The sequence below is a fragment of the Bubalus bubalis genome, chromosome 2, assembly GCF_019923935.1.
Source record: "Bubalus bubalis isolate 160015118507 breed Murrah chromosome 2, NDDB_SH_1, whole genome shotgun sequence".
NCBI classification, from domain to species: Eukaryota; Metazoa; Chordata; class Mammalia; order Artiodactyla; family Bovidae; genus Bubalus; species Bubalus bubalis.
The window spans coordinates 19,452,624-19,467,184 of record NC_059158.1 but is presented as its reverse complement, the minus strand read 5'-3'; the positions used below and the strand labels follow the sequence as shown (position 1 = coordinate 19,467,184).

Here is a 14,561-nt window from a genome sequence, read left to right as displayed (position 1 = left end):
GGAGGCATGTGGACATGGCAGAACAGAATTGGATGCCTGAGATATTTAGGAAGTTTAACAAGTGTTATTAAGTCATTAAGGCACAAGGGGGAGAGGAGGAGAAGGCCTCAGAATAGTTGCCTGTTTTACTGAGCTAGAAGTTACTAACTGATCTGTTAGCTCTTGCTGGCAGGGTGGTACTAAGGAGAGATTATACATAAGTATCAGTATCAAGGATAATTACTGACATATAGACAGTCTATATGTGTTTTCAAACTGTATTTTCCAAAGATGGCCTCAACAGTATCTCCCACCCTATAAGGCCCTTCCTACAGAGTGACTTTGATACTCTTGCCATTGAGAAATGAGGTTTTTGTCCCTCCGCCCCGCCCCCCGCCCCAATCATGGCTCTCTTGACTCATAGAGAATTGACTTCCAAGGCTAGATTACAAAAGATTACTCAGCTTCTTACTAGTTCTTGAAGCTGTCAGCCACCATGTAAGCTATCTGATAATCCTGGGGCTGCCATGCTGTGAGGAAGCCCAAACTAACTGACCACAAGGAAAGGCCTGGGACCACAGGAAGAAAGAGAGATGCCTGGGCCAGCCCCCAGCTTCTCTGGTCCCTACTACTCCGTGTCCAGCCACCATCTGACTGCAGCAGAGCCCTTTCCAGCTCCTGACTCACTCTTGTTGTTCTAGTCCATACTATCAGATGCAGAAATAAGGTCAATTAAAACCACAATTTTTTTGCTATTCCTATCACATTTCTTCACTTTGAGGTAAATAGCATGACAGATGTCAGTAGTAGAATAACCAGATCTAAAGCCTACCTTTCCTCTTGTTGAATATTGGCCAGAGAAACTCATTCTTAAAATAGATATTAGAAGCGAACAGAGGTTGGTTTGTTGGTTGAGGATTTAGGAAGAGGGGAATTGGTAGCCTTGAGACAGAATTTCATACTGGCTAATTCAACAGGTGAATAAGCAAGACTCCCAGTAACTTCTTTTGAAAGTAGAGTTGTCTCAGTGTGTCCAGTAGAAGTACCACAAGTCTTTAGGGAGTGTTGTCAAATAGGGACCCACTTAGGAGATGGAGAAAAGGAGATGAAACACAGCTGGACAAACCCATGATCAAATACAGCTAGCCACCCTGGCAAGCCCTTCCTCACCAGCAGGCTGACTGCTCTTTTCACTTCTTTTTTCTACATGCCTCCTTCCTTGATACCTAAAGTTTACTTCTGAGGTTCAAGGTGTCCCCTGGAAATAGTACATAATATTAATAATGCATTAGTTTAAATAGCACCTTCTATTCCTGTGGGGTTTTGCAGTTTTCAACAACTTCCAGCACACCCATTGTCCTTTTAAACCAGAGAACCCCACGATGTGGGCGGGACTAACATTAATGTCCCTGGTTTCACCAGTTAGGAAACAAAAGGATTAACTGGCTTGTGCAAAATCACGGTGCTAGTATGTCTAAGAGGCTGGGTTAGCGCCTAGCCTTTCTCACTCTCATTTGGGGTCTGCCACTCCAGAATATCCATTCCATTTGCCTCGGTAGCAAAATCAATGTTAAGCTGGAGAGAGAGAGGGATGATTTGTTCTGCCTGCCCACACCTTCAGGCACCAAAATATGGCCTGCTTGAAGCCTAATTCATTGAGAGCCTGAAGCGCAACTATTTCTCTTCTTACCTGACTAATGCTGTCAGTTTGTTACCATATTTTGCAAGTGGACACCTGCCCCGATAATGACACAAGAAAGGTCAGGAACTGCTCCCTTTGCAGGCTCCCATGACATCCCTAAAAAAGCTTGCCCTTTGAATTTTGTCAAATAGTCTTCGGGCTAAAATAGGACAGAAATGACATGCGCTGTTACTCTTTAAAGGGTTATTTCTTATAATTTTTTTTAGATCCTCAAAGTGTGTTTCTTCACATTAAGATATTTTCCAGGTGTAATTTGTTTTGGCTCTGAATGTTACAAAATGGCTATTTCACCACTAATGGAAGAAAATAGCCAGAGCCAGAAGAGGCTGAGGGGCTGCGTTAGCTCAGGGAGCTTTCATGTATGTGAATATACGGTGATCAAGCTAGAGATACTGAAACAGTATTGAGAGAATGTGTAGTCTTAATTTAAGGAATGAGTATCTCTCCTTTACAGTCCAGCTCGGGGGGAAATAGATGCAGGTAGACCGTGCACTTGGGGCCTCCCAGGTGGCTCAGTGGTAAAGACTCTAGGAGATGCAGGAGATGTTGGTTCGATCCCTGGGTCAGGAAGATCCCCTGGAGTAGGAAATAGCAACTCACTTCAGTATTCTTGCCTGGAAAATTCCATGGACAGAGGAGTCTGGTGGTCTCTAGTTCCTGAGCGACAGAGCACACAGCACACAGATCTTGCATGTAGATTCTCTTTTCTCTTTGAGTAAATTATGCAATCCTGAATGTAGACACAGGGGAGTCTGAAGTCTTTGTAATTTAAAAAATAACACCCCCCCCCAAAAAAGCCCAATTTCTGAATTATAGATGTGTTCACTTGTATCTCATATTGGATGTTGACATAAAGCCCCTCTTCCATAGTGAAGCATTGAATCTAAATTAAAATGTTTTGTGTAATATTAATAATAGCTATCATTTAATAGCATTTCCAATATGCCAGGCACATGCAGTCGTTACCTAAATTCTCACAATGACCCCAATGTAAAATTATCATCTGTATTATAGATGAGAGAACTGACATTGAGCAAAATTAGTAAAGGCAGAGTTCAGTTTTAAATCCGGGTAGCCTGGTATCACGGAGAAGGCAATGGCACCCCCCTCCAGCACTCTTGCCTGGAAAATCCTATGGATGGAGAAGCCTGGTGGGCTGCAGTCCATGGGGTTGCAAAGACTCGGACATGACTGAGCAACTTCCCTTTCACTTTTCACTTTCCTGCATTGGAGAAGGAAATGGCAACCCCCTCCAGTGTTCTTGCCTGGAGAATCCCAGGGACGGGGGAGCCTGGTGGGCTGCCGTCTATGGGGTCGCATAGAGTTGGACACAACTGAAGCGACTTAGCAGCAGGAGCAGGAACAGCAGCAGCCTGGTATCAAGTCTGGATTGTAGCTGTAAATATACAAAGACCCCAGATTCAGAGTTCCTATGACTGCCAGTTAGTAGCATGTTCCATAAGCCTGAGTTCTCCCATAGAACTAAGCTGGCTTGTGGTTCCCAGATCACTTGGCTTAGTCTCTCAGTACTCAGATAGTTCATGTAGTTTTCAGGTTGAGATTCTTAGTTGATATCAAGGCATTAATGAGACATCTCAGGATTCTATTGTAATCACCGAGAAGTTTTCCCATATTATCCAGCCAAAAGATTCATCAGTCCAGCTAAGTAGGCATTGTGCCTGCACTGAGAAGTACCTGATCATGAGGAAACAGACATTTTTCTACTGGGTAAACGATCCATTCTGATAAATGACAGTGTCAGTGATAAGCCTTCCCCCTCCCCGTTATCAACTTTGTCCCTTACAATGCTTCAGAGATCTGAAAATCCCACAAAAGAGGAGGGAAATGGAGAAAAGGCGATTTTGTTGTTTTGTCGCTAACTCATGTCCGAATCTTTGTGACCTCATGGACTGTAGCCCACCAGGCTCCTTTGTCCATGGAATTTTCCAGGCAAGAATACTGGAGTGGCTTGTCATTTCCTTCTTCAGGGGAATCTTCCCGTCCCAGGGATTGAACCCACGTCTCCTTCTTGGCAGGTGGATTCTTTACCACCGAGCCACCTGGGAAGCCCAACTTGAGAGAAAAAAGGAGTCATTCCTTCTCTTTTAGAAGGACCATTGTCTAATCCATACCCACATGTAAAGTGTCTCTTGATCAATTTTGCCTCAATTACTGAATGTAGGAAAACAAGATCATTGTTAATTCATGCAGTTTAATTTATGCATAGGAGAATTATGCAGGGTAATTACCTGCAGTTGAAGGAAATGAATGGTGTCAGATCTGGTTAATCCGTGCATGTTTCACCCTTCTATCCCTCTGTTCTCAGAGAAGACTTAAAGTGGTAACCAGTGTGTGATATGAAAAATTGCATTGGTTTGTTAAACAGAAGTATTTTTTGCCTTTGATTTGCATCACAAATAGAGTTCTCAGATTTGGACTGACTACATTTGAATATAATTTTCAGAACAAAAGCTTTGATTCACTGTCTTAACTCCTGTATAATCTTTTCCAGAAGTGCCCATTTTTTAAATCAGTGCAAGAGAAATTATCTTCATGCACCCTGTGTTAGCCTGAGTAAAATTTCCTTCGTGGGAATAATTCAATGGGAATGATGATTATTTTGTTTATCAAGAGTTATAGGGGATTTATAATAATGATTGCTAGTTTCCACATTGTTCAGAACCTCTGAGATCTAGTGTCTTCCAAAAACTAAAACTGAAACAAGCAGCTGGAACAAATTATGGGACAGTGAGTGGACAGAGATGGAAATATGCTCATGACTTTTGCCAAGCAATAGGTTAAAGCAAGCAAGAGCTGTTAAAGCCTCTTTGAATTCATCTATGGTAATTGGGAGAAAAATACGATTTAGTTTTTGTTGATGTTGTTCAGTCATTAAGTCATGTCCGACTCTTTGCGACCCCATGGACTGCAGCACACCAGGCTCCCCTGTCCTCCACTATCTCCCAGAGTTTGCTCAAATTTATATCCATTGAGTCAGTGATGCCATCTAACCATCTGACCCTCTGCCACCTCCTTCACCACTTGCCTTCAACCTTCCCCAGCATCAGGGTCTTTTCCAGTGAATCGGTTCTTCACATCCGGTGGCCAAAGTCCTGGAGCTTCAACTTCAGCATCGGTCCTTCCAGTGAACAGTCAGGACTGATCTCCTTTAGGATTGACTAGTTTGATCTCCTTGCAGTCCAAGGGACTCTCAAGAGTCTTCTCCAGCACCACAATTCGAAAGCATCAGTTCTTCAGTGCTCAGCCTTTTTTATGGTCCAGCTCTTACATCCATACATGATTGCTGGAAAAATCATAGCTTTGACTAGATTTGGTTAAAGTTTATTAAAAAAAATTATTCTTTGTAACTTTTCAAAAACTTGAGACAGGTTATAATATCATACAATTAAAAAGAGAATAAGTATCAAAAGGAGGAACTCAGAAAAATCAATATCTTAACTTTAAAGAATGAATGTTTATGCTATGATTGAGCAGCAAGTTTTGCTCTGAACTTCCCTGTAGCCAGACCAAAACAAGTATATACTAGGTTATCACTGAAGTTACTACTATCAGAAAGATGGACTTGGAGCAATTCCTTGAAGGGCAAATTACCCCAGCAATGAATTGCAAAAGAAAAGTCTTATGTGGGAGCTTAGACGAGGTGAAATTGAGCTCGTTAAACCAGAGCACTGCAGTAAAGTTCAGAAGTCAACACTGCACGTTGACCTTCACTCTTATTCTCTAACCCCTCCATCACATTCTCCTAAAGATCCAAAAGGAACAATCAAAGTAAACTCCATGAAGAGAAAAAGAAATATGTATTTTTGGCCTACAGTTGTTATGTTTGGGGGGACAAAAAGATTCAACTTTTCTAAGGTCAAGTTACATGCCGTGATCAGATTTTTGTCTTCAGACAAGGTTAACAGAAGGTTGAGGATGACTGCTGCCTTCCCCACACGCCCTCACAGGGGAGCCCAGCTGAGACAATTGAGTTGCAACTTCATGATAATCTTATTACAGCACCAGATTTCAGCACTTGAGGTCTTGGGTTTTAGCAAGACCAACTCGACTAGCAAAATGAAGCAGAGCATAAAAACATGAGACTTTCATTGTTTAGGTGAGGCCATGTCTTTTTATCCTTGACCTTGATGATAATGATGACGGTGATGATGGTGGTGGTCATGGTGGTAGTAGCAGACATCCGTTTTACTGAGTATGTACTCTGTGCGTTATACTTCACAGGCTTGATTTCCCTTAATTATCACCATAACTTAATGATGTAAGTGTTTAGAGACGAGGAAACTGAGCAGAGGTCGTTGTTCTAAAGAGGATATTCACACCAACTGTGTGACTGCAGACTGATGGTCTAGCCACACACCGTAAACTTGAGGTGTCTGTATGTGAACGTATGTGTTTGAGCTTCTGGATCCTGCTGCTTCATTGTTCTTACTTGCTGCTTGTCTCTGTTGCTTACAAACACACTGACTGCAGCAATCTCTAAGATTCTGTCTCACCTAAGACCCTCTTTTAATTAGAGCTATGATAGCATGACATTGTCTCTGAGTTGACTCTCAGGAAATATGTAACCTACATATACATGTGTTAAGTTTAAGTGTACTCTCATTTACTAAGACTAATGCTCCCACCTGAACCATTTTCCTTGACTCGGAAAGTCCTAACAGAAACATAACTGATAAATCTGATACTGCCCTTCCCTGCTGAGAACATTAATTGTGATACACAGCATGGTCTGAAATCCAGCTCTGGAAGGCAGCAGAAGGGTAGGGGGTGCAATGACTGGCTGTGTCCAGCCACCTGTCCACGCTGTTGCCCCCCTTTTCTCTTCACCCTCATACCCCAGGCTGAACAGTTGGAGGGCATCTGCTCTTGGGGCTGAAACACCCGCACGGCCGACTCGGAAACAGTAAACCCATACTGCCGAATGATATATTTTTGGTGCAGAGAAAAATTTTGTCCCTCCTAGAGATCAAAATACATTCTTACATGAATGCATGTCATTTTTTTAAAAAGACATTGCCCAGGTCACATTCCAAATTCTGCCCATCCCATTGGATTGTACTCAACACCCACATTTAACGTTCTCTGTACTTTCAATTGCAAAGTCTTGAGATGAGGTTTGAGAAACACAATGTGAATGACATCCTTCAGAAGAGAAAAATGTTCAGAGCAGCTGGTTGTCTGGAGGGCGTCCACTGAAAAGCTCGCAAATCATACTGTAGAAAATCAACTGTTACAGATGCCTGGTGGTAAAGTATCCTAGGATCTTGTGCTGTATTTAATACCAACTGCATTTTTTTATTTAGGGGGAATCAACTTTTTTTTCACCACCTCTGCAGATATTATATAGTCTCTAATTGAAGCCTAGCTCAGCTAATTCCACTTTCAAGAGACTTGAGAATGTACAGTACTTATAAATGAGCTCCTAGGTAAAGTATAAAACTCATGAAATCAGCCTCCCAGTTTTCTCTGGGCGATGCACAGGATGTCGTCATCTAGACCTCATTAAACTGGAGACAACTTGGTAATACATCCTCATCACGGTAACAATCAAAATAGCACCTGCTCTTCACTGTTCTAAGCACTTGAATTCATTAGCGTATTTAATTTTCACAGCAAACTGGGAGTTTGTTTCTTTTCCCACTTTTACAGATGAGGTAATTATGGTCTGGAGAGGTCAGGCAACTCATCAAGGCTGCACAGTGTAAAGTGCTTCTGCCAGGCAGGCTGAATTCTTTGGTCTCCACGCCGACACAGAAGGCCTATATTTTGGCCTTAAGTTGGGAAACATAAGATTAGATGACCATGAGTTCCAGTCCTAATAGGGAATTACTTTTGAGTCTTCACACAGTGGACGGTTTTTCTTTTAAACCCTAGGATACCCAAAGCCATTCCTTTTTTGCCATTAGAGAAGTGATGCAGTTTTGTCCTGTGTTTCTGGTGAAGACTGGCAATGCCTTTTCCAAATATTTTTTTGTATCGGAGTTGGCATCAAGCAACTAAAGAACATTAATAACTCCATTTTTTGTGCATTGAAAGAATAGGAGGTAGATGTGATCAAGATTATGGCATACGGTGTGGAGAGAAAAAAAATGAAACCCTGGGAAGATTTTATGTATCTCTGGCAAGGCTCTACCCAAATCAATTAAATTAAAACCACTGGGGATGAGGCTCAGACAATCACATTATTAAAAAGTTCTCCAGGTAATTCTAATATGCAGCCAGGTTTGAGACTTTCTAAACTGTATTATGCTCTTTCTAGAGGTTATTGATAGTTATATCCATAGGAAGGTGCAGAGGCCAAAATATAGGTTAAATATTTATTTTAATGTGGTAAATGTCTTCAAATAAGCCCAGTAACTCAGTTTCTAACAGTGAACATGGCTTTCTGGATTTAGTCATGAATTTGTTACTCCTGAATAGCAAGGATTACCCACTTGTATTTGTTGACTCTAAAATGCTGTTATTATTGTTATACTGTGTTATAATGAGCATCTCATTGTGGCAAATGGTTGAGTGAGTGAATTCATGAGTGCTCAGCCACTCAGTTGTGTCTGACTCTTTATGACCCCCTGGACTGTAGCCCGCCGGGCTTCTCTGCCTGTAAAATTTTCCAGGCAAGAATACTGGAGTGGGTTGCCATGCCCTCCTCCAGGAGATCCTCCCAATCCAGGGATTGAACCTCAGTATCCTGCATCTCCTGCATTGGCAGGTAGGTTCTTTACCCACTGAGCCACCTAAGAAGCTCATGGGGAATGGTTATGGAGTAAGAAAATAAAAAATAAGAGTAACAGTGAAACAAAGGTCAATTGTTCTCGAACCCTCTGAGCACCTGATCAGTGCTAGTTAATGATGTCTGTGAGGTCACAGGGTGTTCTGAGTACTGGTGACCCTTCTCTCCAAGTTGATGGAAAGTCATATTAAGAAACAGACAAAAAAGGGAATTCCCTGGTGGTCTGGTGGTTAGGACTCCAAGCTTTCATTGCTGAGGGTTGGAGAACTAAAATCCTGCAAGCCTCATGTCATGGCCAAGTTTAAAGAATAAGAAGGCAAAGAAAATTGGAGGAGAAATTCTGCTTTCTCAGCTAAAGGAAAGTAGAGATGGGTAGAAACTCTGATTCTAGATCCAGTTCTGCCAACAGTCTTGTTAGTACAGTTGTCTACAGATGCGTCTCCTTACCTATGCAATGGGAATCATGACAGTTGCCCTACCTTATTTACATGGCTGTTGTCAGAGTATAGATGTCAGAGCATTTGGAAAGGACCAATCTGCAGATTTGAAATGTTATTATGAATCTCCTCACTAGATGATAGTAGAGATTCAGATAGCTGTGTGGCCACCAAAAGATGCACCATTCTCTTTATTTTTATTCCCCAAAGGGTCACCTGTTCTAAGTTCTTTTAACTTTGGCATCAGTACTAAATTCTTTAGAAGCCCTATATGGTGGAGAAAGTGAAAGTGTGAGTCGCTTAGTCATGTCCTACTCTTTATGACCCATGGACTGTAGCCAACCAGGCTCCTCTGTCAGTGGAATCCTCTAGGCATGAATACTGGAGTTGTTTGCCACTCCCTTCTCCTGGGGATCTTCCTGATCCAGGGATCAAACCTGGGTCTCCTGCATTGCAGGCAGATTCTTTACCATCTGAGCTACTATATCTACCTCTATGGTGGAGAAGGCATCTGTCAATTGACTGGAAAACTGAAGTTCCCTATACAGAGATTATTTCATCTTTTCAATTTTGCATGACAAATGCTCCCAGGCTCAGCGCTGCCAGTTTGCTCAGAGCCTGCACTTGTTCCTCAAGTCCTGACACCTCAGACCCCCCGTGGCCCTGTCCATGGTGAAAGCCTTGGACTATTCCCACACGCTTATCCCGACCAGGCAGAGGACAGAGGCAAAATCTGAGGCCCCCGTGACCCCACATCTCTGTTCCCTGTTGACCTTCTCCATGGCCAAGAGAGGTGGTCCCAGTTTGGGGTTTCTGTGTTTACACAGATGTTGGTCCAGGAGGAGTGGAAAGTTAGGTGGGTCTGGAACTTATTAAAGCCAGTTAATTTGGCCTCCAGTGTGGTCAAATTATAGGCTTCTTGTTTGCTTTGAAGTGGGATTGGGTCGACCCACCAAGCAAACATGCTAAACCAAATCTCCTTCTCCTTCTAGAGAAAATAGACAAATTTCCCTTCTCTCTGACTTCCTCTTTATCTGCCCTGAGATTCAAGGAGGACAGAGATCATCATGTATTGCATTCATGCTACATCCCCCATTCCTACATTCCCTGTGTTCTGAAGTGTTCCATAAAGGGGCTAAAGGCTAAGAAGTAGTTTCTGACACGATACTTGACTTCTTCATGCTAGATGTGGGCCGTGACACCCATTCACTATGCAGGATTGCTTTCCTGTATCAGCGCTGGAACAGTAGACACATTAAAACGTTCAAATTGCACATAAAGCAAATGGAATAACATATTCCTAAAAACCCATCACCCAGTGCAATGATTGTCAAGAATTTTCCACACTTGCTTCATCTATCCCTCTTGTTATTGTTGTTAAAACATCTTAAAGCAAATCTAAACCATATGTCATTTCACTCCTACAAACTTCCGTGGGCATCTCAAAAGTGTAGACATATTTCTGCATGATCCTAATTCCATTTCACACCTAGCAAAATGAACAATATTTCCTTAGTATGAGCTGAAGTCTAATCCATGTTAAAATGTCCCAAGTATCTCAAAAATGACTTTTTTCAGTAGGTTTATCATCACAATCAAGACAAGGTTTACACATTGCATCTAGACGTATGAGGAGGAGAAGGACAAGATACTCAACCAAAAAGTCATTTTAATCCTTAAAGTACCATTTGGTTGCAAAGAAAGAACAAATGCTTATGGACCCCACACTGGACCCATCAACATATGGCAGACTCCCAACAGTATATCTCTTGAGTCTTGTCCTTTCTCCTCCTTTTTTCCCATGAATAAATGATTTGCTCAGCAGGGAGTCTGAAGCCCTGTGAAGATCTTAACCTACTTTATTTCTCCCAGACTGGCCAGATGGACAGGGTGCATGGAGACAGTGTGTAGGACCCAAGAAAATGAATGAAAACCATTTTATTGCTAGTGAACTAGAGACAAAATTTAAAACCCAGAGCCAAGAGAAGACCAAGCATTTCAGAATGAGATTTGAGTCCCAGAAAATAAAAAATAGCCCTTGGAACAACTTTAATGTGACCAGAAGATGGAGTAAATTCAGGGGGAAGGGCCTAGATAGGGTTGACACTGGTGAGTCAGGTGATGGAACTGGTGAGTCAGGATGGAATGGTGTGGTGGGGGAGACAGGTTGTCTTGGGGAAAGTCTTCCAACTCCTCTTTTTCCTGCTTTTGAAAAAGGGATCTGACTCCCCTCTAGGTGGATTGGCTAAGGACATGAATGGGCAAAGAATTACAGACAGCTAAGAGTGGAGATTAACTTGCTAGCTGACTGGGAGCATCGTGTGATTTTTTGGAGTTACGTGGGCCTCTGTGAGGGGAAGTATCCTGACAGTGCCTTTGGGCTCAGAATCCAAGTAATACGGCATTTCACATGTGTACAAATAGGCCTGTAATGTAGTCTTTTGTCTTTGCTGTTGGGAGTCTGCCATATGTTGATGGGTCCAGTGTGGGATCCATAAGCATTTGTTCTTTCTTTGCAACTAAATTGTACTTTAAGGATTAAATGGACTTTTTGCTTCATTCCTGTTTTTACAGCTTCAAATCCTCTGGTTGGAGCAAAGAACAGTAAGAAATTATTTTACCCTCTTATTCATAAAAAGGAACGTAATTCTGCTTTGTTGATAATCTAAGCATTTGCACATAGCTATACCTAACTGCTTTGCATTCTGGTTATAAATTATTTGGTTTTGGCAACCAAAAATAACTCAGCAGATGTTGTTCATATGACCACCTTCTTGGTATGCAGGAGCAAGGACCAGTAATGAACCCACTATTCCCTTTATAGCAGTTTAATTTGCTAAAATTACCATGCAGAGAACATGTGTGCGGGCCTCTGGGAAACCACGCAGCTTTGAAACTGCTGGCATGTGATGGCACTTTCAGACACAGCCTTACTCTAGTTGAACCACAGAGTAACTCTCTGACACTGGTTTCTTCTGAAATGTTATCATTTGCATCCTCCTTTTTTCACCTCTGCTTTGTTCAGTAATAATTCACATGACTTCAGACAGAACACCACAGGTTTAGGGAGACCAAGGTCACATTATCCGAAAAAATTTACTCCAAGGCAGGGAGAATTAACAGAAGACACAAAATTCTCCCTATTAATATCGGGTTGGCCAAAAAATTTCTTCAGGTTTTTCCATAAGATCTTAGGGAACAACTTTTTTGCCAACCCAACACATAATAATTGGAAAGTGCCAACATTCAACCGGATCATTTCCATGGTAAAAACATCTTTTTCTTTGTATGTTGCTTTAAAAAAAATGGTGCTCACTTCAGCAGCACTTATACTAAAATTGGAACAAGAGTGAGAAGATTAGCACGGCCTCTGTGCAAGGATCACGTGCAACATTGTGAAGCATTCTGTGTTTTTCTATTACATGTAAATTAGATAAGCAATAAGGACTTGCTGTACAACACAGGGAACTATTTTCACTTATCCTGTAATAACCTATAATGGATAACAATCTGAAAAAAAGAATATAACTGAATCACTTTGGTGTACATCTGACACTAACACAATATTGTAAATCACCTGTGCTTCAATTTAAAAACTTAAAACATAAGGTTTAACAAACATTTCTCTGCTTTTACCAGACTGGAGTGCAGACACAACAGGTCATTGCTTCCTGTTACAGAAAGGTCATTGCTTCCTGTTTCATGCTAAACGCCACTCTCCCTTTATAGATTATTAATTTTCATAACAAGTCTATTATGAGAACTTTTTCTATAGAGTTATAGTTATGTAAACGAATCACTCCAATAGCTAACAATAAGCTCTTGAAGTTGATCAGAACACACCATCACTTACAGACTTCTAAAAAATGCATGACACAGGCTGTAATCAAGAGTATCAGAATAGAGACTGTGAATAATAATGCATATCTTCCCACGTAAATTCTTTCATCTTCCCTCCTCTGGATGAGCCCTCACTATTTTTTTTACATAAAAAAGCCAAGTGAAGGAGCTTCAGGGGCCAAAGCTGAGAAGGTGTCCAGGTGTTCTAACTGTGCATCTCAGCTCCTTCAAAACCCCTACGAGCTGCGCTTCATACCCTCGTGTATTATATTCAAGTCTATAATAAGATGCCTGAATGCTAAGCATTTGAAGTACTGCTTTTAAAAGTGTTGTCATAACAACAGAAATAAAATGACGAATGTAACTTGAGTTTGAAAAGACTGCCTTAGCTTTGAGTCCATTGCTTCACCTAAGCAAGGCTTAACTATCACCTCCTAGTGCAAACGAAAGCTGTGATCCGATGGCATTACCATAATTGAGTTGAGGTCTTTAGCTGTAAGGTGGTTCAGTGGTAAAGAATCAACCTGCCAGTGCAGGAGACACAGCTTCAATCCCTGTGTCGGGAAGATCCCCTGGAGGAGGAAATAGCAACCAACTCCAGTATTCTTGTCTGCAAGAAACCTTGGACGGAGGAGCCTGGTGTGCTGCAATCCATGGGATCACAGAGTCAGACACTACTTAGCAACTAAGCGTGCATGCCATTGCATAAAATTGTCAGTCAACCCTCCAATAATTCCACTTAATTGCTCTGATGGCCAGAAATAAATTAATTGATAAGAAAAATCTATTTGTTTGATTGTGTAGGCCATATCTAAAAAGCTTAAAGATAATTCATCTCCTTTCTCTGAGATGAGCTATATCATGTAGCTTAATTATAAGGTTCAGTTCCATATTCTACCTGACTCTCATGCCCATGAACGAATGCATTTTAGACACACATGCTAGGCAAAGGAAACGTGCATGGTGCATGCTGATGCTTCCCAGCACACTGTTGGGGACGTTCTTCTAGAACCAAAGGGCTTTTTCTCTTTAAGATGGCCAAAGATGTAGCTCCATTCTAGTGAAAATAATAAAAACTATGAGCTTACCAAAAAATGGTGATTTAGAGATTTCTCTGGTGGTTCAGTGACTAAGACTCCAAGCTTCCTCTGCAGGGGGTACAGATTCAATCCCTGGTCAAGGAAGTTCTGCATGCCAAAAAATAAATAATAAATAAAAAGTAAAATAAAGTACAAGAAAATTGTAATTTCAAACTAAAAAATAAAGTACAAAAAAATTGTAATTTCAAACTTCTTGAGTCTTCCATTTCTTAAGATAATCAGCTTAAATCAATCCACATGCAAAGTAGACACATTCAGAGGTGGGAAATTTTGCTTCCCTATGCTCTAGCGGTGGACAAGTCATTACACATGTTCCCAAACTCATAGGCTATATAAGACCAAGAGTGAATCCTAATGAAAATTACAGACTTTGGATGATGGTGATGTGACAGTGTAGGTTCACTGACTGCAGCAAATGTACCACTCTGGTGGGGGCTGAGAGTAGGGGAGACTGTGCATGCATAGGGGCAGGGAGTATATAGGAAACTTCTGTACCTTCTGCTCAATTTTGCTCTGAGCTGAAAACTGCTTTAAAAAGTAAAGCCAATTAAAGAAAACTGTAAAAAATGACTTTACTTAATTTTAGTAAAGTCAAATAACAGCAGAAGATATTAGTACCATTTTGGTGTATTTTGAAGTAAAGAAGCAACGGTCACCATTAGCTAGAAATGAGTTGCCAAGCTCTAGGGGTAAACAGGCTACATGCAAGAAAAGCCTAGAGGAGCTGATAACACCAGGCATGGGGCCATTTC

At 41.4% G+C, this 14,561-nt stretch overlaps 1 protein-coding gene and 1 non-coding gene across 9 annotated transcripts in view; both read left to right on the top strand.

The window, feature by feature from the left end:
* The window catches only part of RIPOR2 (RHO family interacting cell polarization regulator 2), a 214,405-nt gene that overhangs the window by 137,333 nt on the left and 62,511 nt on the right, over positions 1-14,561 (top strand). The gene's annotated exons all lie outside the window — the stretch shown is intronic.
* On the top strand, positions 12,178-12,284 carry LOC112583044. The gene has a single exon (XR_003107407.2). It is a non-coding gene; the product is annotated as a U6 spliceosomal RNA (small nuclear RNA).